This window comes from Xiphophorus hellerii, chromosome 18 (assembly GCF_003331165.1).
Source record: "Xiphophorus hellerii strain 12219 chromosome 18, Xiphophorus_hellerii-4.1, whole genome shotgun sequence".
Classification (NCBI taxonomy): Eukaryota; Metazoa; Chordata; class Actinopteri; order Cyprinodontiformes; family Poeciliidae; genus Xiphophorus; species Xiphophorus hellerii.
Window position 1 is genome coordinate 7,138,729 of NC_045689.1, and position 22,598 is coordinate 7,161,326.

General features: G+C 37.8%; 1 protein-coding gene and 1 long non-coding RNA gene across 2 annotated transcripts in view; one reads left to right on the forward strand and one right to left on the reverse strand.

Annotated features, from left to right (window-relative positions):
* Window positions 1-1,788: 1,788 nt before the first annotated feature.
* Window positions 1,789-20,817, reverse strand: LOC116708102 (uncharacterized). Its single transcript, XR_004336604.1, has 3 exons — window positions 20,689-20,817; window positions 17,656-17,657; window positions 1,789-1,799 (listed from the first exon to the last, which is right to left on the reverse strand). It is a non-coding gene; the product is annotated as an uncharacterized LOC116708102 (long non-coding RNA).
* cntn5 (contactin 5) overlaps window positions 5,141-22,598 on the forward strand; it is a 152,357-nt gene continuing 134,899 nt past the window's right edge. The window contains 1 exon segment of the mRNA XM_032545882.1: window positions 5,141-5,503. The gene's annotated coding sequence lies outside the window, so the exon portion shown is untranslated.

Below are 22,598 nucleotides of genomic sequence, written 5' to 3' on the forward strand. Positions count from 1 at the left end.
ACAACCTAAAAATAGCTAATTAAAATAAACAAAACAAATTGATATGCCATCTCAAGTTCAGATAAGTCATTTCCCAAACAACCTTCAAAATCTACCTGTCCAGATCTACGTATGTGCAGGTAAAGTGTCCTATTGATCAGAAAAGTCTGTCATGTATGTCTGTTTGCATATATATTATATTTGGTTGGTGATTTTGATAATGGCATTTGACAAAATGTAATGTTTAAAGCTTGTTTCATAATTGGTTTCAGTATTATGCATTTTTTTTTAGCTTAATTTGAAAGCTTACTTTCAAAGTGCTTTACTTTAAAAGTGCATTTCAAAGTAAAGCACTTTGAAATGCCTTGTTGCTGAAATGTGCTATACAAAAAATTGACTTGACTTGATTCACCCTTGGTTTCAAGCCCGACCCACCTGGAGTATTTGTTGTTGAAGCAAAAAACACACAATTTCAGTTAAAATCCTCGTAGAGTTTTGTAAAATCCACGTGCTCACATTTGTGTTGGTAGGAGAGAAAGTTTGTTTATCTAACGTGCATCTCAAATAATCAGTTAGCGTTTAGTAGATAGCATTTAATGGCACCTAAAGGTACAACCAAAAAGATTTTTAAAAATTCTATTACAATAAATTGTTAGGGATCTGAAAACTAACAATTTCAAATTGTTTCTCGTGACGCGAATACATATATACAGTATGAATGAAAGTTTTCAGTTTCATTTATTTTTAAGGTTTAGCATTTATTTTTCAAGAGATGGCAAAAAAATGTTGAACAACAGCTTGAAGCTAAAAATTGGTTGAAGATTAAAGTAAAATGAATATGTGACTCTAAAAATATATTCAGCTGCTATGAGAGAATAACGACAAAATCCACATCTTAATAATTCAAAAATGTGTCCTCGGTATTGATTGGGATTTTTTGTGTCATATTTTTATGTAATTAATTTGATGATTGAAGAAGCCCAGACATGTTTTTCATTTTATGTTACTTGAAACAAAACTTTGACATTTGTTTATTTTTGGTCAATTATTCTTTTCTCAGCCTCAATCCCCAGCTGTTAAATGAATTGCTTAATGTGATTTAAGATAATTTTTTTTTCTGTAGAAAATACATGAATGCACAACCTCCAAGAATAACGATCCTGTCTTTTGAAGATGGGTGTTTCTAGCCGAGCAGACATTATGCAAATGCTTTTTATGGCGCTGTGGAAAAGCGGTGGTAGAATAAACCTGGAATACAAACAAGGTGTCTCGGGATGTTTAGGGGAAACGTCTTTTGTGGAGTGTCTCAGTTTAGAGGCACTCCGGGATTTGTCGCTTTGCAGATCTTATCAACTAAATATATTTCTAACACAATAAAGGAAAAGGCAATTTTAAAAACATAACAAAACCTCTTGTGCTGTTTCATTTATACTCTGCTAACATATTATAGTTTATTTTCCCAACATCCAATATTCAATAACAAATGTTTTGTCAAACGCACATATGTAAATAATAAGTGGGTTTATGCCACAAAGTGTTTGATACCCTGCTTAAAAAGAGTTTGTGATCGCTGAGCTTTTTCAGCAATCACAAAATGTTTAGTCATAATTAACATTAAGTTACATAGAAAACTATTAATCAGATTTAAATCTTTAACAAACCAAACCTGTTTTCTTCTATCAACATAGAACAGAGTACAGCAGAACCCCAGTGTACTCAGCAAATACTTGAGACCTTCTCTAAAAATGGTGATAACTGCCTATTTTAATAGTTCAGATGCTAACTATAGATTTATATGTAACAATGCAGACAGTGGAAAACTGTCGCTAAAGTCCACAGTCTTCCTGGTCTCCACTCTTCTGTCACAGCCAATCAGCGCCATGGAAAATCAACGGCCTCCTGAGTTGCAAATGGCAACCAGTAGCATTAACCTACTCAAGCAGATATCTATACGTAATATGGATAAAATATAACCACATATTTTATTAAAAAGTGGGGAGAGACTGTTAGACATTTTGTTCCTATTGAACTCATCATATTATATCATCTTTTATTCAAAAATATGTTCTAAATCTATATTCCACTTTTATTTGCATTTTGTCTCCTGCATATATAGTGGTAAAGCAACATATTATAATTTGGGCAATGAAATTTGGTGTAGGAATTTGTAAACATCCTATTTAAGGAGATTTGAATAAATTCTGTCTTTTCTTTGTGTAAATTATGTAAGTTAACAGCTAACAGGTGCTTCAATAAAAAGTTAGACCTTCTAATCTAAGAATGATCTAATTTAAGACAAGTTCTAAGCCAATTTTGAGCTCATTAATCAAATAAATGTAGTAGAACCATGATTAAGCACCTTCATTTCTTTTCTTTTATGATGTTATATAGTTTTGCCTGAGTGTGAAAAATAAATATTTTCTCTGTAGTAGAGGAGCCAGTTGAGGTGGCTGGGCCGTCTGGTTGGGATCCTGGACGTTGTCCTGGTGAGGCGATCCGGACACAAACCAGAGGAACACCCAAAGCAGATCTCCCAAAGGGCTGGGGAGAGGAAACCAGAGATAACGGATGAATAGCTATGCAAGTTACTGTAACAATAATAGGTTTCTATATGAACATATCAGCGTCATTCATTCAATATTGTCTCCAGTAAATTTCTAATCTAAAAATATAAGTATAATTTCAAAACAAGATGAAGAAAAACACTTTGAAATAAACTTGTACCTAAACCTTTTGAGTTGACCATTAAAAAACGAAAGTTGACAGCACTCTTTCCTACTTTGTAGACATAAGGTGTTCGTATACTATGCAGCAACTATGCTAGTTTGTTCATTTTTTTGTTTCTGATGCAAAAACCTATTGCCAGTCTTGCACAGTCTGTTTGTTTCAGTAATAGGATTTTCTCTGGAGAAACAAGCAATTAAAGAAATAAACTAAAAAGATGTTTTTCTTATTTAAAACATTTAACTTAGAAACAAGCTATTTTGTTTCTGACAAAAGCGTAGCAAACAATTAAATTGGTTTTCATCTTCTTTCCAGAATTAAAATAAAAAAACAGAGAAAACCTGGCCTGTTCTTACAGCATCTGGTCTCTAGGGGCTCTGTTTGTGAGAGCTCTTTGTCCTGTGTTGTTGCTGGTGTGTCTGACCTGAGCAGGCCACAGCTGAAAGATGTTGCAGCTCATCAGTCTCTGCATTAAAATGCCCCCACCAAGCACCACACCCTTTTCCCAGCGGGTCTGGATCACCACTGATGTTGTTATTGATTCTGTGAGTTTACTTTCTTTAGTTCGCCTGTAGCATCAGATCAGAAAGGGTTTTCGTCTGAGATAGGAGTGTTTAATCATGCAATAGTGTCAGAAACCAAAAAATTCCTCCAAAACATTTTTGTATCTGATTATTAACTCCAATACTAACCATTTCAATCAATATTTGTGCAATGATGTTTTATTATTTCTCAGAAATTAAGGATCAATGACGACAACCTGCTCATTTACTCATTTGGACATAAAAAATGGAATTTAGATTTTTAATGTCCACTGAAAAAAACCTAGACACAAAAAAACAATAATTTCCTTGAAGTTGACCTTTGGTAAATTATTTTATATTATACTTTTTTTTTTACCAAAGGGTGATCTTTATAATTGAACTTGAGACACACATACTGTTCTGGGTCAAATTGACCCGCTGATTAAAATCAAGATAAATGAGTCATGCAGAAAGTATTTATGTTTTCATCCACTTCTGCTGAGTGTCACTCAGAGTGGGTGGAGTTTGTCCACAGGAACAGAAAAGATTCCCGTCAAAGGTTGTGTGAACACCTGCTTTCTCGCAAGATCAAAATGTAAGCTTTATGGTTCTTCCTTTACTCCTGTTTTATGTGTAGCCAGGGAGCTTGCTCATGATCTTTTTTTTTTGTCTTTTATTTCCATTTAGATAGTGGGAGTTTTCCTTTATTGTTTTGTACTCTGAAATTATGTTTGTCCTCATTTTCCCTTAGTTCAGTGGCTCCCAAAGATTTTCTTCTGGCCTCCCCTATGGATTACAGTAAAATCAACTGGGCACACACATCGTTCAACCAGGACATAAACCTATACCCATATTTTGTTTTCAAACTCCACTGAAGTTTATTTCACACTTCAGGTTGCAACAAAACAAACTACAAACCATCTTTACAGTGAAACACTTTTGTGTAACATGTTTTTTTTTCCCCATCCATTCCTGAGCCGCCCCTGTAATGGCACTGCTACAATCCAAAAATAAAATTTCAAGAGAGAATCTGAAACAAAGTATTGCTCTTATCATGCAAGTATTGATCCAATACTAATAACCTACTTGGTATTGATATTTGAAATTGATCCAGTCACTCCTACCAATTATCATTCACTGACTAGGATTAATTTGAACAGCTACCAACATTCATTTTTGCAGTGTAGAAAAGAGAGATTGGTACAAATATTGGATCAATACTAGTGTGGTTAGATTGATACTTTTTTTTTGACATGTTCACATTCCCTCTTGAAATGTAATTTCATTTTTGTACAGTTTCTCAGCTCTTCCTCAAAGACAGTTTGTTTAATCTTTTCATGCATTTTTAGGAAACATTTACATGCAAGCCATGATATTATTAAAGTATTTTGTAGATGCCTACAAGCTTTTAATTCTGTCAATGTTTGAACAAAATAATTCAAAGGGAAAAAAAAAACTCCTGATGGTCAGAAGTTTGATGCATCAATCTTAAAAAGTATTGGAATTGGCGATACTAACCCTGTTTTATGGGACGATACACAAACTGCAGTATTGCACACCTCTAGTCAAATTTAAATTAATTAAAATGTAATTTCTCATAAAATAAGGAACAAATTGTGACAATACAACTGTGAAAGTGAGTATTTTTGGATTCCAGTCACCCCGCAGTGGTTCTCTTTAAGCATTAATAATCGCTTAAGTTTTTCATACAACCTTGTTTAATATCAAAGTTGGTGAACTTTTGCAATTTTTAATTTTCTGGAAGCATTCACGCCGTTCTGAAAACCACCCACACCAGAAATGTGAATGGGAGCAATGCTGAGGCAATGCCACTCCTTACAACTAACTGAGGGGCCACCTTTCTTTTCTCTCTCTCTCTCTCTCTCTCTCTCTCATCTCTCTCTCTCCTCGGCAGCACCAGCGAGCTGGGATGCTGCGCTGCAGAGAGAGCCTCAGCTGGCTGCAGCGGTGGAGGCAGTCTGTGCGGACACCAAAACGAACCTCCGTCCGACTCCGCGCTCCGTCAAGCCAAACTGCTCCCTGAAGCGGAGGAAGGAAAGGCGGGCTCAGAAATAGAAGTAAACGGCCCGGTTACTTCGGTTACTCGAAGAGATGCGCCGCCTGCGGTGGCGAGCCCGATAGAGGAGCACCCGGACTTCAGTGGATATCGGTACTACAGCTGCCATTCCGCCTCTTAGGGTCGGGAGAGATCATCTGTCATCTTTTAACAGAAAGGAAAACGCCCACCAAAGGAGGACTTTTTTTTTTGCATATTTGTAAGTACATGTCCTGCTTTACTTTGCTTCTATTTTTATTTGTTGTTTTTTCCCCCCTCCCCGTCTCTCCAACAAACACTGTGTGAACTCACGTTGCTTAAATAAAGCAGACAAGTTCTGCTGACGATGATCTCGAAAACAGTCTAATATGAGGAGTTTTTCCACAGCTCTTCTTTCTGCCTAAAATCAAGCTGGGAGACATTGTGGCAACAATGAATTAAGTGTGAGTATTCGCCGCATGCTGTTTCAGTAACTTCCCTCTTTTCAGTGAGAGTGAAGGAAGAAACAAGCATGTGGGCGAGGGGGCTGCTGAGTGTGACAAGATGCACCCACTGCAAAGTGTCCAAATGAAACATCTCTGCTGTTCATCAAGCTTCCAGCGAGTTCATAACATCTTTTTTTTCATTTTTATTTTTTTATTTTTATCCAGTTTTAAGTCAAAGGTGTCCTACTCTATAAAAGCCCTCAACATCCCAGGGATAAAAGAGGAGGGGGCTTTTGAAATCTACTTTGAACAGAAGTGTGTTTGAGGTCCAGCTGCTTTTGAAAACAGCTCAAAGGGATTTATGAAAATATTTTTTGGGAAAGCGAAGAAAGCTGGGCTCTGCTGTACGAGGGCAGATCCAGGTCCTTCTGGCGTCTTTTTGTCAGGCTGAGCAGGCGGCTTTTAACACACCACTTACCACACAAGTGGACCCACAGGAATCATCTAATCAGAGATATGCAAATTGAAGAAATCCAGATTTCTTATTTATTTTTTGTTGGCTTTGTTGTGGTTGGATATGATATCATCTGATGGTGCCGGTGTCTGCTGGGTTCTGCATTGTGGCTCAGAGGCTTGGTCTCCCTTTTGATCTTATTGATTTGGCTTCTTTTCTCTACGTTGCACAGAGACTGGGGTCTTATTTTGCCATTAGTTGATGACAATATTATTCTCTTTATTTTCCTGAGGTGTGTGGGGTTTTTTTCCCCTTTCTTTTTCTCTTCGCAGCTATAGCAATTATTAAAGGGATGGCAGCCAGAATTAAGTTTGCAGGAGGAAAAGACAGCCTTTAAAAGATCTGTCTGCTGTCAGCAAATCCCTCTGCTGCCGTGGGGACTCTTCATTTTTAATGTAGGTCCACTCAGAGGCATTAGGACAGAGTATTGGACTATTTTAAGCCATCCCTCTAAATTAAAGTAACTAAGGGTGTTACGCGGCTTGATATCCAGATGATCAACCTTTGGGCCAGTTTTCTTTGCTTGCGCTCTGCATTTTCCAGAAACCTCATAAATTAAAATTTATGTCGATTTTTCTGATTATGTGTTACTTTGAAGCCCCGCTGATATACACATTACCCATTCAAATATTGTCGGGGAAAAGGGAAGGATAAAAATAAATGTGCTGTTACATTCCAATACCCAGGAGAAAAATTGAAGTTTTACAATGTAATACAGGATATTTCAAGAATAGGGACATACAAGTACAATTTTCTGGCTAAAGGAAATGGTTTTTGTTAGTCTAATAATTGCTTTGATCAAAACTGTTTCAACAGTTGGCAGGTTGTATTAGTCTATAGTGGCTGAATGATTTGTATGTGAATGTTTGATTTGCAAAGAGAAAAGAAGTCTTCAGTGCTTTTTTTGTCTTTCATTTTCAGAGTATATAGTAATTTGATGTACTTATCCGACTCTCTGTTGCATTTCTGTGGAACAGATTGAAGTCGATACAGAGTTCTAATTACCTTTTCAGGAAATATTTGCCAGCTAAGTGAAACCTTTAGATTTTTTTCTCTTCTTTCCAACATTGCTCTCTTTACTTTCATATTTTTACACCTAAATAATCTGTAACCTTGATAAAATTAGTGACATAATCAAAATGCAGCATGAAGTGTGCAGCAATAACTTTGTAATTGCTTGCTTTTGCAGCAAAACAACAAAGCAATAGTTATTCCTGCTGCTGCTAAAAACTAAGATACTAGAATTCAGATTGTTTAGTTACTGCTACCTTGATGCTGACAAAGTTTATGGAATAGTTCAGAGTTTTTGAAGTGAATGTTTAAAATATCTTCTGGTTTGAATTTGCAGTTATTTACTCAGAAAAAGAAAAGTTAGTTATTCAGGAAAGTTAGGATAGGAGGCGGTGCGTCATTAGTGATCAGATTACACTATGAATGTAACAAGTACTTCCAGTCAAAGTAACAAGATGACATATATCAAAAGCAAATATATTATAGGGGTTTATTCAAATGCTTTGTGTGTTTCTTTGTCCGTATGGAGAAACAGGAAGATCTTTGGTTTTGCACCTCCTCCTATCTCCATTTCCCCCTTTGAATAGTCACCAGCTTTTCAGTAAATATCAATTCAGTGCAAAATGACACCTGTTTGGGGCTTCAGTTGATGACACTTTAACAAACTATTGTAATGTTCTTTGAGAGTCCAGTTAATTTAAGATGATAGAAGTTTGTTTTAACTCCCTCTCTCTTGGACTAGCTGTTAGTTTCAGCCTTCATAAATAATTATCCAGGAATTTATACTCAATTTTTATTGAGACGTATTTATATAGGTAGGTAGAGAACAAAAAGCATCACTGGGCTGAAGCATCACTTATTTTAGCTACCCAAGAACAAACGAATATAAAACAAACTTTAATACACTTAATATAGACTTCAGTCTCTGTTGTTTTACATTTTCATCATCAAAGGGATTCCACAAACTAACTTCTATAATTGTAAGAAATTTTCATAAAATTATCTTTACAACCTAAACATTTTTTGGTTTTATATACATACAACATTCTTCTAATTTCATACTTTTGGGTAATCTAAAACAATCTTTAGACGGAATATGGAAATAAACAGTTTTCAGCCTTAAACATTATTTGAAAATCTACCAATCCAGCAAACCTAAATGTACTTATTAATAAATAACGTGGTAATGGAAGCATGATTGTCATCTTTTCTTTTACTATATCTTTTCATCCATTAAGCAGGTAATGAAAGCGTACCCTTTTTGTTAGAACATCATTTAAAAATTTGGACTTTTCCTTTAACCACTTAGTAAACCCACTTAACTTAGAGTAGTTTTCAGCCATTTGAGCATGGAGTCATCCTTGCTCCTTAAAGTAGCAAGGATTTAAACTGTAGATTTAAAAAAAATGCTATAGCTGGCAACAGCTGCAAAAAAAGAAACAAAATAAAAAAATTGATCATTCCTTGTTTTTGCAAGCTGATACACAACCAACCAGACAAATTTATCAGCCGTATTTAACAGCCAACTCATTCGTGGCGTGTAGCAAGTGGGTGAGGGTCATCCTTCTACTACTTTTTGCTACACATTAAAAAAAATAAATAAAAAATAAAACTCTGGCCACCATGTCAGATTTTAACTCATAAAAAGGTGTAACTTTTAAAAATCTTGGTACCACTAACCGCTTCATGCCTAGTTTGATCCCCAGCAGTGAAAAATTTACCCACATTTTCTGTCGTTAGGTTGTAATACTTTCATTGTTCAGTGTTAATGTTACACAACGTCAATCAACGCCTAACAATGGAAGTAAAGCTTTATTGCGAGCTTGTAATTTAAACAGCCAAATGATTTTCATGCCATTAATATATACAGCCGAGTTTCATTTCCTAAGGTAATCTGAGCGTAGCTTCTTTCACCCAGAGATATAAGGTTTAAGTCACCAGACGGAGCAATCCTAAGAAGATTCACCTGCGCATCAGGGGAGTCGCTGGAGGAAATGCACAGCTGCGCCAATTCCACTCGGCATGTGTTTGCGTTTACCCCTGTCCTTTATTGGATGTTAATCAGTCATTTGCTTGCAGAAGACGCTCTAAAAATGTTCGAAAGTCCATGAGAGGACAGGTGTGAGGTGATCTGCTCACCTTCATTTAAATGAAATAAATCGTATATTTACAGCTGCCTCATCCTCATAAATGAATTTTTTTATTGACATGAGCCCACAGACAGTCATTTAGAGTATGGCTAATTGAAAACGACATCTTTGATAGAGGAAACCCTTTGGGACACTTGGAGGAAAAAACTAAAAAAAAAACAAGAAGAAAGTGAGACCAGCTCCAGATAGAAACAGATTCACAAAGATAATGGTTCCTGAGGGAATTCTATTTTACTGACAAATACCCAAGAGTTATAATAAAGTGAGAACAGACAAAAACGCCTCGCTGACATGTTTGTACTCAACTGGTCCCCAAAGATTGTTGAAAGGCAGGAAAATGATATCGCACCACGCAGCTGTACAGCACCCTGTTGGTATTTCTTTTATGGTGACTCGACTGACGGAAATAAATAAAAGGAAATTGCTGGGCACTGTGGAATATGTAAATAACATGTTTTGTGTGACCAGAGGATGCTGGGGTGTAATTCTGCTCTCGAAAACACAACAGTGACTAAGAGCGTTTCCCTTGGGAATCGTTCCCCACTAAGATGCGAGATGACATGCATTTGCTCAGATTAAAGAAATTTCCTATAAGCAGCGTTGGTGAGCTTGACAGAAGCGAAAACCTTTTTCTCTGCTTTCTCATCAAGCACTTAGTTTGCGAGGGAGGGAGGCCCACTGGTCTATCCGAGCCTGGAAGACAAACGTCCCTCACGACCCATCTGACAGCTTAATTTATATAATTGCCTTGAAACATCTGCCTAAGAAAGACCGACTTTCCGCACCCCCCGTCCCTCTGCTTGTCACTGTTATGAATGACTTCGGTTTGATGTCCAATGAGTCAAACGTGCGCGCTGACGTCCCGCCGCCGTGCCACTCTGAAAGCGTGTGTAAACAGAATAAAAAACGGTTAATTGGCCACCGGGTTTTGCATCCTTCTCCCACGGAACGTGTTCAGCGAGGCGTCTTCATTTAGCATCGTTTGTCAGGGTTCTGATCTCGTCCTTGTCGGATTGTTGGCCAGTTAATCCCCGCACCATGCCAAATGTGTGCATCTGTAAGGCAGAAATGCAATTAGCACAAGTGGTGTGGCGGAATCATCGTCTGGGCTTCCGCTCCTCCGTTTGCAGATTTTTACAGAATCGGCTCTAAATTGCTGAAATAATTTGGTGTGGTGAGCTAACACGTGCCTCCGCCTCGGGTTGGCTAATTATGCAGCCCCTCTAACTGTTTGCCTTTGTGCTGTCCTCATTGTGTTAACTTTGAACAAGTCATCTGTAGCTAGCCGCGGGGCTCCCCTGGGTTGCTGTTTAAATGGCTGGTTTCAAAGTGTGAACGTGTTAGCTGAATGCATGAAATTGAGTAGAGAGATTTGAGAAGCGTTTTAGCAACAAAACCAATTCAATAAAACCATAATTTGCAATTCCTTACTTCATTGAAAAGTAGGCCATTGAAGGAGTATTCACTATATTTTTACATGGAAACCACAAACTTTGTTGTATTTTATTCCAATATTATGCAACAGATCAACACATAATATCACACTTTTTTTTTTTTTTTACAAATAAAAATCTGAAGAGTGTGGCTTGCTTATGTATTCAGTCTTTTGAATCCAGTTTAATCACCTACCTCCAGAAGTAATCTAATTAGTAATGGAAGTCCAGTATTTCCATGAAGGTCTCATAAAGAGAAGACCAGTACATAATACAATAATGTTGTTTTTTTAACACATTTGTTACTGTCGATATGAGATATATATAGTCTGTGACAAAAAGAATCAAGCTTCTCTGAGTATTAATTTTTATTTTATTTTTAAGCAGTTATTTGGCATGGTGACAAAACCTGAAACTGACTCTGTTCGAGTTACTCAACAGGTTGTTGAGTGAATGAATTAGTGGATGTCACCAACCTTTCTTAGCTAGCCGTGAGAGGTTGATCCTTTCCCCTGCCTACATCCCCCAGAATCCTATGCAGTTCTGGATCAGAGTTCAGTTAAATGATTGAATATTCTATCTGATGTATTTTCTATTGATATTGGTGGTGTGTCTATTGCAATATTATATTGCTATTGATCCATTGCCCAGCGGTAATGATAGTAAACATTCACACAGAGCATCATGAAGACCAAGAAACACAACTGATTGGTCCATATTAAAGCTGTGGAGAAGTTTTAAAAGCAAGGCTAGGTTGTAAAACATCCCAAGCGATAAACATCTCATGGACTCTTTCCCAATACATCATCCGAAAATGGAAAATGGCTCCTGCAAAACTTTGGGCAAGGACAGCATAAATCTGAGAACCTCACATCCACAGCTCGTATGGGAGAACCTGATGACAGGACTGCCTATAAGTGAGCAGCCAGAGAAATTGGCCTGACAATGAGAAAGTTTTGTTTAAAGACAGGTGGAAGATTTCTTGTCTACAGTTTGCCACAAGTCACAAGTTAAGGGAGACGGCAAACATGTGGAGGAAGTTTCTGTGGTTGGATTAGACCACTACTGGATTTTCTGACCTACATGCACAATGCTTTGTGTGGTGGAAAGGTAAAAAATACCCACATTGAGAAAGCAGCATCATGCTGTGGGGATGCTTTCTTTGAGGGACAAGGCTGCTCAGATTTGATGTGAAAAAGGAGCTAAATAAAGGAATCCATGAAGGCATGCAGCAGAAAAATGTGATCCATATCCAACTTATTCACAGCATTTTGATCTTTTCACCGCCAAAAATTCGGACTTGTGCTTCTTCCATAAATGGTTTTAAATCTGATTTGTCTCTAATGGTTTTCAAAGCCTCTGCCGTCTCAATCTTGAAAGTAATTTTATCCGATTTTCATATCACTGACTTAAGCCATCCGTCAAAATTCTGCACCTAAAGAAGCCAGATGCGGTATGTCCAGATGTAAGCAATGGCCGAAAATCATAATTCTTACATTTATGACAGAAGTCTGAGAGTGAAACGCATCACATCACAATCCCACCACTCCTGGTTCCGACTACGCAGTCAAACAGACAGTACTGCTCAAAATGCTATCACTGTTAGTTTTGCTTTCTTTTGATCAGTTTCCTTCATTTTGTTATGATCTTGTGACAATGCTGTCGGCTCCATTGCTGAATTATATTATCCAAAAGGAGGTGCTGTGGTGTCGCAGGGGCGAAGCACAACCCACGTATTGAGGCCTTAATCCTCGTGGCGGTGGTCGCAGGTTCGATTCCCGGCCTGGTGACATTTGCTCCATGTCTTCCCCCTCTTTCATTACCCTGTTTCCTGTCAAACTACTTTCAAATAAAGGCCACTAGAGCCAAGCAAAACCTTAAAAAAAAAAAATAGATCCAAAGATGGCGGCATCTGTTATCATTTCCATAAACAGTGTGATTCTGTGTGATGCCTACGTTCTTATTCTGCACATGCGGGTCGCTTTGGGATCATAAAATGTTCAAACAGAAGTCTGATTGCGATCGCATCAATCAGTAGTATGAACGACCATTCAAATAAATGAGCATTTTAGCTGTGTAAAGTAGTCTTTGCTAAAGACGTGAGATAGGCCTGGAGATTCATAATACAATACGACAATAAAAAACCAGCATCCTCATAGATTCTGACTTCTCTTGAGCTATTTTGTAAATAAATGGAGGCATAAATCTCTGCACCTAGAAACCTGAAAGAATAATATCTCAAAATACTTGCAGCTGACAGCAAAAGGTAGTTCCACAAAGTGTTGATTTGGGAATCTGAGGATGACAGACTTTAAGCTTTTTAAAGTCTGATATGGTAAAAGTTTTAAATACAATTTCAGAATTGTTTGGGAGTTTATTATATTTGTATGTGAAAAAGGTTTCAGTTCTTGCAGAGATGTTGTGGAGGGAGTTGAGTTGATGGTGGGAGATTGCCTTAGGATGGAGTGTTTTTTTTTTCCCCCCCAGAAAGAAGCTCCTGATTTTATGTGACAGTAAAGAGGCCTTATCTACCATGGGCATGATGAAGTAGAAGACTCTTTGATTTGTTATCTCTCAAAAGTAACAATCTCATGCCCAAGAAAGATTAGTGAGATGAAGGTGTAAAATCAGGCTACGCCATTTTAAGAGTCTCATATAAGATCCAAAGGCTATATCTGCATCACGCTGATAGTACATATTTAAAGAGGAGCAGAATTTAGTGACATATATTTGACCTTCAGATTTAAAACATTCAGAAAGTAGGATTCATCTTAATACTAGCTGACAACTCTTGAGATAGAAAAACAAAGTTGCAACTGGGCTTAGAAGAGGATGACTTGTAAGGTTTTTGTACAATTTCTAGCTGGATGGAGATGAGAATATCTTCTTATCTCTTTATTCAAATCCCTGTAACTGCATTTTGATCCCAGGTGTTGGTAAATAATTTTTATTTCACACCCTCTCAGATAATCCAAACCTTTGTTCACATTTTCATCCATTTACTTCTGTTTTTGTTGTGTTTGAATTTTCAAACTCCTAAAAGGCAAAGCGAGAAACCGGCAGCAAAAACAAATTCCTCAAAAAATGTGAAGCTTTTTTTTTTTATGTCAAATCAGATTTTTATACTTCTCATCTTTGATCTTACTGAAAAGGCCACAGAGGCCTGGTGTGTTTAGTCAGTCAACATCTACCTTGCTTGTTGATGCGATGTGGCATTGTGGCCTGAAGTCACTAGAGTGACCCTAAAAAAGCAATATGTGAAAAACTATTAGATGGAAACAGGTGAACTCTAAATGCTGCTTGTGTCTAACTCATATTGCAGTCATGTATTGAAGGTGAACTATGCATGAATCAGTACAAGATTCTCACATTATAATAAATATTGAGTAAAAGTACATTTTTTAATTTACTTGCATAGCTTAAAACAAGGCAATTTTATCAGAAGCACTTGCCCCGAGTGAAACTAAAATAACAGATTTCCACATTTTATTACTTAATACACCTTTTTAACACACTGATTTTTATACAGTACAACAAATTAATGTTAGCTTGTTAATTGGTCAGGTAATCGGCACCAACAGTCAGCCAGCACTCCATTGCTTAATACATGCTACTCATAGCTCTTCAACAGATTTTAAAATGTTATTTAGATAAGAGTGAAGGTTGGCACTCCTGTCTGGAAATGGTCACAATCCATGAATATTTTGATCCTAAATATCATGTTTTCATTATTTATAAGTCAAAGATCATAATGAACACAGGCAAAGCCTTAAAAACATTTATTTGTGTGTAGTTAATCAATCAAATGAATTTCACTTGAGTTACTGAAATGAATAAACTTTCAAACATATTCCTTTTTGAATATGACAGTTTTTCATGAGAGAATAGTATCCTTACTTCCAGCCAGCCAACTAACAGGATGCAGCAACAGATGAAGGGGAATGTTTTATGTTTCAATCAGATAGTTTCTTGTCTCTCTAGGAACTTTAGATCTATGACAGAAAATGTAATCTTTACGAAATTGCAGTATAACTTGTACTGGTAACCAGTCCATGTCTTGTGATAATGCTATTATTCCTCATGTATTTTAGGGTTAATTCACACCAGCCTTGTTTAGTCCGGTTTAATTGACTTCTGGTTTGTTTGTGTGAATGTGGAATCGAACTCTGATGCAGACCAACAAAGAAAACTCTGGTCTGTCTAAAAACGTAGTTCTCTGTTTGGTTGAAGTGAATCTGGTGAGGTTTGAATGTCTATGTAAACGCCTAGTGGACCAGAGACTGCCCTAAAAGCAGAAACCTGAATGATAGGGCAGGGCATTCTGGGTAAATACAACCAAAACAAACGCCCAAGTCTGGCGCTAGATTGAGAAATATCTCATAGTCTTTTGACAAACACAAAAGAGAAATCCTACAACTACTAAAATCTGACGGCACTCCATTTTTTATGTGTTCAACACGTAAACCTTCTTCAGAGTTTGTCATTTCCTTCAGCAGTTCTTGGTGCAGCGCCACCACAGGTGAGGAAGGGAACAAGTTTTTTAAAGAGTTTGGTTTGTTTGACACAAGTCCAGTTTGAAGGTGAACCAAACCAGCTGAAAATGTAAAAAATGTTGCAATTCTGGTCCCCAATCAAACTGAGAGCCACTGGACCTTCAGATGTGGAAACACCCTTAATTTCAGTCTATCATTCAAAAATGCTTCAGTAGTTCATCTTAAGTTTTAAGAGTTTCTGATTAGAAATGCACTGATTAATTTTACTTACATAAAGTTAACAGGAAAGAACAAACTAATATTTTTTTAGTAATTATTAAATGTGTCTTTATTATTTGTTGTTCCTCAGACTGAAACAATATCCTGTTTATTGGGCGCTTATTGAACATTTTATTTCTCCACTGCTGCTGGCTAACCTACCTGCTTGGCTACCCACCGGTATGAAGTGCTTCCACTCTTTCTCCGCCATGGTTGTCAGGCAATCCTTCAGTCTGCTCTGGTTCTTGCCTTCTGCACTCAACCATTGCATTTAAACTTTGCAACGACTCCTCTGCCGCAGCACTATGGACCACTGATTGCGCACTATGCTTTTATGGACTCCACATGCTGTAAAGTTGCTAATGTATGGTCTCCCACTTCCTCTTTTTGCTGCTGCCTAGCAACCGGCATTGCTTTTCCTTGTCATTTAATTGCATATTTGCTGCATTATCCAGTGATGCTATAAAATCTTTTGTGCCTGTTCCTTCCACTGTGAAAGTGTTGGATCATTTTTAGTTGACATTTACTAATCACCCAAAAGGGAGATAACTTTAATTAATGTTAAAAATTGGACTAACTACTGTTAATTTCGTGGCGTTTTCAGTGTTTTAGACTGAACCCCTTCTCTGCTAAGTCCTATTTTTAAGTGGAAGTGTCAAATAAAGTTGGAAAGTCAAATATTTTTCATTTCTGACACTGTCACGGATATTAGCCAGTTAATCTTCTGTGGGGTTTTTCTGGCTCCCAACTACTGTTGCTGTTCAAGCCGTCTTCCATCATGTCAACCCACTTCATGCATTTAAAAAATGACTCATTCCAAAATGCAAACATTTTTTTGTTGCCCTGAAAGTAACCCTTCAGGCCAGTTCAGTTCAGTTTTTCTCAGATGATTATTTTCTGTCAAGGACCTTCTGTTGTCGGGATCCATAAGTTATTTGGAACCCTTGCATACAATATTTACCAGCACCGAGTCTGGCAAAAAGAAAAGGCACACAGTGTTTTAGGATCACCTTTTGCTAAGCATATCAAGTCATGCATCCTGCCGGCTCCTGATGATTTTCTACCTTCTACTCTCACACCTGCTTTCCCCCCGAGAAATGAAAAGTGTATGAAGAAATCTATAAACCGAGAGGGTTGCTGTGCTTAGCTCTGTTTGCATAGTCCCTCTTTATTTGCTCTTGCGTGACAAACCTTAGATTCATTCAGCACAGGGGAGGCAGTTGAATATGCTTGTAAGTTTTTTTTATACCGTGAAGTGATGGAAAAATAACCACATTAGTTGAAAAATAATCGAAGAGTCTCAGTTCAAACGCTAATTGATACATATCTGATAGAGTTAAATGACCTGATCTGAAATCAGTGCTACAACAAATATTTGACCCAGTATCAACAACTTGTCCCCCAGTTATTTGGACAGAAGTGAGGCTTCATTAGGCTCTGGGATAAGACTGTAGCGATGATGCATCGCTCTGGAAGTAAAAGCCAGAAAGCTGTTCTTTGAAGCTTTCACTCAGTGCTGCTGTTGCGTGGTGAATGCTGAAGTGTGGAGGTTTACACCGTTTCATGATGTCAGCTGTCAGCTTGCTGTGGGTTGCATTGTGGCTACAGCGATGGTCCAGAAATAACCAAACAAAAGACGAATTGTACTCCAAATAACGCAGTAAAGACACTTTCTCTGTTATGGTTGTTGTTTTTGGTCAAAATTTACTTTTCATTTTAACTGACGTTTGAGCCCCTCATAAAGGTGTGGAATAAACCCCACCTGACTGAGAAAAAGCTGCTGAATTGTCTCATTTCCCAGCAGTCCAGTTGATCAATCGATGTGATATTTATGGGACATTAATAAGAAGTGGTGACAACAAGGGTTGACAGAGCATAATAATTTGCAAATACATAAATTAAACTGTAGTGGAGGCTACTGGAATCGGAGAAACCAACAGGAGCCGCGGTTTGTTTTGAAAAAGTTCCAAATAATCACTTAACAATACAGCTGTAAAACCACTGAGCTGAATTCTCATCTGACCAGTTGATAAGCACTTTCAAATTGCCCAGCAACTGGAGGTTTGTAATTAATCAGCTACGTAAAACATCTGCTGCACAGGAGAGCCGGGCGTTCAGCAGTCTGAGCACATATACATTCATCTAGGTAATTTAATTAGTCCAGCTTCAAAGGGAGAGCATTTATGGAAAAGCTTGAAACGATTTAGAAGATGTATTTTTTTCTTTGCGCTTTCCGCTAACTACAAACTGTCCATCATTTATCAGCCATCTCAAATAAAATCCATACGTATATGCTAAATATTTACATATAAGCTCTTCTTTTATTAATAAGGGAAACAAAATGTATGACTAAGTAGTAGATACTATCCTAACTTAAGAGTTGTAGGAGGTGTTCATGCACAATACTATATCTAATGCAAAATGTCCAAAAGTTTGAACTGAATTATTTCTTGAACTGCAGCAAACAGATGACATTCTAATTCTGTAACAGAAAATAGCTTAATGTCTAGTATACAACTGTCTGGCTCAATTTGAGCAACATCACAGCTGAAGCGGTTCGTTCTTTAAATTTATTTTGGAATCTGAAAAAGAGAGATAAGGAGAAATGGAAAACGGCTGAATATCTGAGCCAATAAAATTAGAATAGTAATGCAAGTGGTTTGTTTTTAATCAATCCCAGTTCCACGCTTGCAGACCTAAATGTTGTTTTGCAAATAAAGTATACAGTGTGTTTACTCTTGGTGCAAGGATTATCTATATCCTGTCTGAATAATGGTAGAAAATGTGATATTCCTGCAGAGCTATGGTTTTATTTGCACTTATACGTTGTTATTGATGTTGACAGCAAGTTTATAAATGAACATAAAATGGTTATATAGCAGGTCAATTATGGTAAGTATGTTTATAGCTGTAAAGCACAAAAAGCTTTAGAACTTATATCAGTTTTAGCATTTAATATTTCCCAATTAAAATGGTTTTTGAGAGAGAAAAGTTCAAGATGATCAATTTTACCTTTTTAATTAAGCATCTCTACAATCTTTGTGCATCATATATAAATAGTACCATGCAGAATACTATTTTGTCTACGTATTTTTTTATTTTGAAATTCAACTCGGTATTCAAAAATATTTTATTGATCTAAAAGTTTGACACAAATTTCAAAGAATGCTACTTAGATTTTGTGGCACAACTGAAATGAAAGGTGCTTTATTGTTCAACTTCAAACACTAAAGCACTAATATTTAGTTTATCCCCATTTTTCAGATCCCTGTAAATTAAATCATGTTTATTAAATGGATTTCCATCAATATAAAGTTTAAAAGACTATCGTTTTATAAAATATTATCCCAAACTTTGAACCTCTTGCAGGAAAACGTCTTTAGGTATCTGAAAACAGAGTAGGGCACAACGCAAACCGACCAATATGTCCATTCACCTAAATCTGGGGTCTGCAACGTTTTGGTTTTTTCAAATTAGTTTAAAAAGTTTTCTTTATGCAGGAACACACCAGATTATGTCGTGCCGTTGAGAGAAACAAAAGAACTGAGAGAAAACATGAAGTTTACAGTTGGAATAACAGCAAACTGGAAAGGAATAAAAGAAGAAGGTGAGGAAATGTGGTCAGCTTGTCACTTAGAATCCCCCTAAAAACCTATTAACTCTTGTGAAAAAGTACAAGTGTTGTGAATATTTTAGGGAAGCGGTGTATGCCTATCCATCTTTTTATGCACTTGTCAAGTACAAATGGCTTTGGGGGTTGCAGATGTTTTCAACCACATCAAGTCAAATGATGAACTAAAATTTGAATCCGTATTGATCATTTACTTTAATAATGTTGTGCTGTTGTCATAATTACATTTGGATTTGCTGTCATTTGCAATGAATCCAGATTAATTTCTTTGGATTAATGGTTATAGATTCAACAAATGACAGCAAATTATAATCCCTGTTTTAATTGGCAATAAATAAGTAGCAAGCAGCATCTACATTACAGAAACTGAAGCATTTTATCACCTCAGACGGCAGACTCGGGGGGTGTTTCTCCGAAATGAACTGGTGATTAATCAGATGGATGCATCATTGCGACAAACATGTCAGCGGGACGGTACAAACTTCCACTGGGGAGGTTTTCCTTTCAGCACAGTGGATCTCATGCTCCACTTTCCAGCTGTGAAATCTTCTGCTAAGTATTTACTGATAACCGTCATTGCTGCTTGCTGCAAACACATCGCAGGTTTCCTCAAATGCACCTTTTTTTTTTAATGGCATTTTCCATTCTACACACCACAGTATGGTTACCATAGCAACATATGCCACATGATTTCAGCAGGGGAATCAGGTCACAATTTTGCTATGTTGGATATGACCTTTAGTTCACTTTCCAGATCTAATAGTTGGTTTCCTCTTTCCGCCATAATGTGTGTGTTTTCGTGGCCTTGCCTCGGCCCGGTGTGTCTGCGTACGCCTGCAGCTCCGTTCAAGCAGTGTGAACGGGGCAGATGTTCGCCGAGCCTCAGCCTGGTTCTGCTGGAGGTTTCCACCTGTTTAAAAAGGGAGCTTTTTCTTTTCCTTTGTTAGCCACTGCCCACATATCTTCTCAGAATGGGGAACTCTATTGGAGTAGATATTCTATGAAATCTGATAATTTTCCAATACCAGCCACTTTTCCCCCTTTGTATGTCTTAGGTGTTCCGTTAGATTGTTCCTGCTTCTTTTCTGCACTGATTTTCTAGTGTTTAAGGCATTCAGTTAGTAGTTTATAGCTTGAGGCTGTCTTCCTGATGTACTTCTGGATTTTGTTTTTTTCCTGGATAGTGGCTCTGAAGTATACCAGCTCACGTCCGTCATTCCTTCTATTCTGTATTCTTTGTAATTAAATATAAGATTTTTCAAATGCAGTGCTTAGTAGGGCTATGGGACATGGACTTAAAGTTTTATCACGATATGTTGTGGTACCATTGTGATTACAATAAAAGTGATAAGTGACTATATGGCTGTCCACAGAGGACGCTGTATCCACTGCACTTCATGCTGCCCTGACCCACTTAGAGAAGCAGGGGAGCTACGTCAGAATGCTCTTCGTGGACTTCAACTCAGCATTTAATGCCATACTTCCCCAACGTCTGGTGTCCAAGCTAGCAAACCTTGCGCTCCCATCAGCCACCTGCAGTTGGATCCTGGACTTCCTAACAGGTCGCTCCCAGAGGGTCAGACTGGGCCCCCACACCTCCACTGCTCTGAGCCTGAACACCGGATCGCCACAGGGTTGCGTGCTCAGCCCACTTCTCTACACCCTCTACACTCATGACTGTGTCTCCAACCACCTCAGCAACAAGATCATAAAGTTTGCCCATGACACGACTGTTGTTGGTCTCATCTCAGGCGGGAAGGGGGAGCTGGAGTACAGGGATGAGGTGAAGCGGCTGTCAGAGTGGTGCAAAGTCAATAACCTGCTCCTCAACACCTCCAAAACAAAGGAGCTGGTGATCGACTTCAGGAAGAACAAAACGGACATCCAGCCTCTCACCATCAGTGGGACCTGTGTGGAGAGGGTCCCAGTGTTCAGGTTTCTGGGCATGGAGTTGGAGGACAAGCTAACCTGGAGCACCAACACCAAGGAGCTGTTGAAGACGGCACAGCAGAGACTGTACTTTCTGAGAATACTCAAGAAGAACCGTCTCCCCTCAGACCTGCTGCAGGCCTTCTATCACTGCTCCATAGAGAGTATGCTGACGTACGGTCTGTGTGTCTGGTACGGCAGTAGCACATCCGCGGGCAAGAAGGCGCTCCAGAGGGTTGTTAGGGCAGCAGAGAGAACCATAGGCTGCCCCCTCCCCACTATGGAACAGATTTACACTTCCAGGCTCCACAAGAAGGTTTTGGACATTTTAAATGACTCTTCACACCCTGGCCATGGTCTCTTCCAGCTGCTGCCATCAGGCAAGAGATACAGAGCAATAAAAACCAGGACAAATCGCCTAAAAAACAGTTTTTACCCGATGGCAATCATGGCACTAAATTCAAAGGCATAAGAACTTCTGCTCTTGACACCACTTTGTTAAAAATGTAAATTCTGTTGCGACACCTCCAGGCGCTGCAACCATCTTCTGATGTCTATTTATTTCTTATTTTGTACTATTTATTTCTTTATCTTTGTATACTACTGTATATACACATAACCTGCATCTTAACTCTAGTCGAGCAAATCTCAATCTCGTTGTAATCTGTTGATGACAATGACAAATAAATCTTATCCTTTCTTATCTTATCTTATCTTATCTTAATTGTGTGTCACAGCAATTGAAAAACATTTCTTCTCATCTTTAATGCACGTCTTTAGGACACCAGTCACATGAAGAAGTGTGGTTTGTGTCACTGAGCTGCACACGGTTACCGTATTTTCAAATGTATTGCAATTTATTGAAGCTTTTGGTAAAACTATCAAACCCAATAATTAAGACAGTTTTAAGCATATTTAATTGGAATTTATTGTGATAACAATAAATCTAAATTCTTATCATTACAAGAGAGTTGTTACCATAAATGATGCAATAATTAAGCTGCTTAGTTCTGGAAAATGTTGCTTTATTCTTCTATTGTCAACAAGATGCAATTTATGTCTTTAGCTCGTATTTTCCTAAACTTGTTGCTGAGACCTGATTGTGCATAATTTTTGTTATTTCCACTCCTTTAAAAAATTACCATCGGTTCCCTGGACTGAACCTAGTTGCCAGTATTTCTGCTTTCTTCTGAATTTGTGGCTAAAATTGTTCAAATTCTGTTTGACATTATATTAGTGGTTGTTGTACAGGCATTGACTGTTAAAATGAGCAACTAACAAATCGCAGCCTATCTTGGTATTCTGTTTAAATGTTCATCAATGTAGCGGTGGTAGCCACTATTGATGTTGCTGAAGAAGTTAATTTCTGGGTCAATGTCCTGCTCCATGTCTTTGTGTTCAGGGTATTGAGTGGATTAAAGCTGTAGATTCTCGTGCTCAGCAGTTTTTTGTTGTACCAGTGTGCTGCCTG